We start from the raw sequence: 5345 nt of genomic DNA, 5'->3' as shown, positions 1-5345 counted from the left end.
TTCTCAACCAGTTTCTCTCGGTTTCTCGTTTCTTAAGCCAAATATGTTTCTAGAAAATGAATATTATGTTTTTCATTTAAAATTGTATTTTTTCGAACTTTATAGACGATTTTTTTAAATTAATGTCTGAGAAAACTAGTCAACATTTTTTGTGTTCTCTCTTTTTTTATCTATATTTGGATGATATTACAAGCGGCAGATTTACTTATGATAGTGATAATTTTTGTAGTCAATCGGGTGGTGACGTCGACAATCGTATATTATTTTGATTAATGAAGGCACGATACTGAAAAACAGTCTAGTTGAAAAAATAATGGTCAAAGAGAATATCAAAATTTTTGTTCAATGCGGAACGAGTAATTGCCGGGCTAATTGCTAAAACTTACAAATTTATAATTTTTCCATTTACTTATATATAAAAAATTTCAATAGTTTGTGTTGAGAAATCAAAAGAAATTTTACGGAACTGTCGGTACCCGTAAAACAAATAAAATCGAAATTTTCTTACAAAAAGAAGTTCGTTTTGTACTCAAAAACGTTCCATATTTTCACTGGCCAGCTATAATGAATACTGATAGACAATTTAATAGGAACAATGAAATTAAAAAGACTATTACAAAATAATGCTTTAAAAATTAATGCAAAAAAATGGAGAGAAAAAAGAGAACAAGAATAAAAGAAAAACTACTAAAAACATTAAAATACGAAAAATCACGCGCCATATCGTCATGATACCATTTTGTATATATATATATGACTTTTTTTTCTTTTAATATCATCATCAAAATATATGGGAATAATGTTTTAAATTCAGTGATATTTCTTGAAGAAAATCAAGAAATAATAAGGCTGCAACATGAAGGAGCTAGAATGGGGGATGGAAAACACCAATTTCTTATATCTTATGTAGACACAAAAAAAAAATACTATTATTTTTTTTTTCCTTTAACTGTTATCCCATAAAATTGAATTTCAAGAAACTGAGGAATTCAACAATACGGAAAATGAGGACATTACCGTAAAAATAAAATGAAATTAAAGAAAATGTACAGGAGCAAATCGAAATATGCACAAAAGTTGAATGAAGAAAGAATAAAAAAAAAAATAAATAAAATCAACCAGAGCTTATTGCATAGCCCTATTATATACCGTTATAGAGAAATGTATATAATATTATGGATATTATCTCAATTTTCAGCCTTAAACAATAACTGTTATACACAATATTGGATATAAGCTAACATTACAGTTTAGTGTACTTTATATGTAATGTAAGATTTAAAAAGAAAAAAAAATTTATTTTGTAAGTTTTTTCTTCCTATTTGGTTTTGCTTGGCGTATTTTGTTCTTTTTTTTTATTATAGATTTATGCTTATCCACAAGGATATGCGTGCTTAAGTTTCATTTCAATTTCTTAACGTTCAAATTTCCTTCTCTTCAAATAATAATAATAATACTGCATATATACCTAGGTATAATATGGGTGTAAGTGTGTAAGTGTATAAGTGTAATATTATTATAAATGTAAGTGAAAATGCAAGGTATGTTGAATACGAAATTATTTTATTTATGTATTTTTAAGAATATATATATTTTTTTCCTGATTTTCTTATTAAATCTAATATAATGCTATAATGGCTCTATAAAAAAACATGTTGTACAAAACCATCAAAATTATTATTGAAAAGTTTTTCATAATATACGTGGGATTTACAAGAAGTTTTGAATTTAAGTTCTTCTCTTAAAATAAGTTAAGAAACCGAAAAATATAATGAAGAAAGAAAAAACAAGAAAACAAAAAATGTAAAATAAATATGTAAAATGGTAGATAAAGTGAATCCTTGAAATAAATAAAATTTTATGTTATATAATAAAAATTTGCAAAAATTTATACTGTAAGAATTACACTGCATTTTTGATAATATGCAAAAGAGAATGGATGGATGCACTTATTCAAATTATGAGTACATACTATAATAATATTTTTTATTTAAAAATTATTAAAATTAATAATATAATAATGATTGTTATACACGTGTTTTCATAATTTTAATTGGCTTTATCAAATCAAAATGAAAATTGTTAATGAAATTTATAAAGTGTACTCTTAATGTACTCATAGATTAGCTTATCTAGAGAGTTATGTTTAAGTAATTATACTGCGTTTATTTTGTATACAAAAAAGAAAATCGGTAATTAAAATGTAAATACAGTTGAATCTCTTAAAGAAAGACAAAATTATCTTAAAATTAAACCTTATGATTGGACATAACAAAAGTAATGATAAAATAAACTAATTTTTGATTTTCTTATACCTCTCCAATTAAACTGATAAAAGCTACAATTAAGAAATCACTACTAAATTTTATTTAAAATACGCTTATAACAGGCAAGTGCGACTGCGACATCTCATATAGCAAATATTCAATTCTTCTGAATTATTTATTAATTGTCTATTCTCCATGTTCTTTACGCACAATATACAATTACGAGTATAACTTTATTGAAATTACTCCCGAATTTAGTGCATTTTCCCCTCCAATTGGCGGATCATATTTACAATAATTTCCTAACTTTTTCTTTTCTATCAAAAAACAAGATTTGATTTTTACTTTTATAACTGTTTTTGAATTTTTTATACTTTGCTTATTATTTGTATACGCATATTTACTTATTTTAGTAACCCAGGATTCTCACACAAGGATCTGGTAGACCCCAACAGCATTTAATTTATTTAATTTAATTTAATAATAAAATTTTGAACTGTTGATCTGTTAAGTGATTAAAATAAAAAAAGCTTAAATTAGCACAAAATTAATTTTTTTAAGTATTTTTACTATATTACATATTGGGGTTTGGAAGACCCTTGTGTGCGTAAGTTATTTAACGAAAATAAGTGTGAGTGTAGACGAATAGAAAAAAGGAGATTAGCATAAGATATACAAATGAAATAAAAGTCTTATACGAGACTAAAAGGTTGACAAGTGTTAGTCGTAACTTAACTTCTGTATAAGTGGAATGAACATTTCAATTCCTCTGACTCCATTTTATCCAGGTTTAACTGTATATTTTTAAAATTTTTTAGAATCTATTTTTTTCACATAATTTTGCTGTAATACCGGTTTTATATTAAAATTTGTTATTTTTGTTATAAAAATACACTTGGCTTTTACATTAACTTCGAGAAATTGAAGGACTATTATAATTTTTGTATTAGGCCTTCGAGTTCAATTTTTGAATGCGTAAAAAATTATATCTGAAATTTTTTAGAGAACCTTAGCCATTCAGCATGTTTGATTTAAAATTGACGTTTCATAAGAATTAAAAGTTTTTTAAAAAATTATAAAAATTTTTTATATTGAAATATTCGAAATATTAGAAATTGGAAAAAAATGTTTAATAGTTGGAGAAATTTTAAAAATTCTGCATATTACGCTAGGCTCGAAAATTATATAAATTAAACTTAAAGTAAAAATTGTACCCAAAATTCGCGACAAGTTTAATAAAATAATTCTTAATGAATGAAAACTATTTTTTGTTGTGAAAAGACTTAAAATATTTGGTGGCAACATTAATTGTGAAGAACTGATTCATTGTGGTGGAAAATTAGAAAATTGATTCTTGACGGATTAGGTGTTGAAAACCTAATTTTTTTTTTTGGTAATTATTTTCAATTGACCACTTTTAGTTTTTTTTAAAATTTTCATTAACTAAAATTTTTTGCATTACAAAATTACTTCTTAAAATGAAATGTTTCGAAAAACTACTGTACAAATTCTTCTGTTTAGTATTATAAAAATTTAATTGCATTTTGACAAGCAACTATGAGCCTAACGGCATAATATAGCGGAATAAACTATCAATCAAACTTTCCACAATGAAACAAAATCCACAGGATCCTCACATTATTTCTGTCACATCAAAAAGGCAATGTTACAAAGCAGAATTCGCAATCCTACGAGTATAAAACAAAATTTAATTTCATTCTCATTATTTTTTCAATATTTTTTTTATAAGTAGTGCTGTGAATTATGTGGTGATATTCAAACTTCCTTATACATATATAATTTTGTAATTTACAATTTATCTTAAAATTTGGACTTAAATTTCAAGTATTGGCAAATAAGAATTTTCTCATGAGTGGGTAAATATATATATATAGATAAATAATATTATATTTCATTTAAGGGGGCGGGTATATAATATGTATGTACTTTAGATAGTATTGAAGTGGAGAGTAAATAAAATCTACAGTCCAAAAAAACAAAAAAGAATGACAAAAAGACTGAGAAGAAAACATTTATCCTTTCACAAAAAAAAAAAAAAATAGAAAAATAATTTAATTTTTTTTTTCTTTTTTGTTTTTCTAACTACAAAAGTGTTATATTCTTTAAGTTTTATAAAAAAAAAAAAGAATTTATTATACAAACGATTATAAGTATATATAAATAAATATATGTATGTGTGCATAAGCACGCGTAATATATACGTACACATTCTGGTACGTGCTTAAGTAGTTTCTTGAGAGGAAGATTTGTTATTTTTGTCTATTTAAAATGTGTGCATGTTTATGTGCATTTTAGTATTATAATACTAAATTATAAACCAACTTCAATATATATACATCTATCTTATATGAATGAGTGTATGATACATTTGTATGTTAGTATGTATTTTAATATTTAGTATTTCTTATACGTTTCGCTTTTTATAAAGTAATTTTTAGAAAAAAAAGGTACAAATAAAATTAAATAAGTTTAATAAATTAAAGAATTTGAGTTTTATGAGCATATGTTATGGGCGTTATTATGTGTGTGTGTGCATTCGGAATTTTCAAAATCTTATTTTGCTTCATAAAATTGTACATGCACACTACATACATATAATATATGTATAGGTACAGACATCCTTATAGAATTTGTGTTTCAAATTTATTTAATTTAAATTTATAGATATTAGAAAATTTACTATCAATTCATTATTTTTATTTCAAAAAACGAATAAATAAAAGAAGTCGACAATTATATATGGCGTTTTATATATGAACGTGAATTTCGGGCTTTATATATTAAGTGATTGTTTGATATTTTCTAAATTAAAGACTACTTTAAAGTAAACATCTTTCACATTTTCTTAAAAATCTTAAAATCTTCTAGGTTTTTAAATTTATGATATTGTGCATCTTTTAATGTGTGGAGAGCTATTGCAAATTTACTCTTACTATATTTCATTTTTATAAATGAGTTTTATGTGATAAAATAGCCATGATTAAGCAAAATAAAGTATTATAAGATTAAGTTGAGAGCTTAAAAGTTTAATGGCTAAAATGACCTCTGGAAGTATAA

The sequence above is a fragment of the Condylostylus longicornis genome, unplaced genomic scaffold (assembly GCF_029603195.1).
Source record: "Condylostylus longicornis isolate FDR11 unplaced genomic scaffold, ASM2960319v2 ptg000018l, whole genome shotgun sequence".
NCBI lineage: Eukaryota > Metazoa > Arthropoda > Insecta > Diptera > Dolichopodidae > Condylostylus > Condylostylus longicornis.
This window is presented reverse-complemented; position numbering follows the sequence as displayed.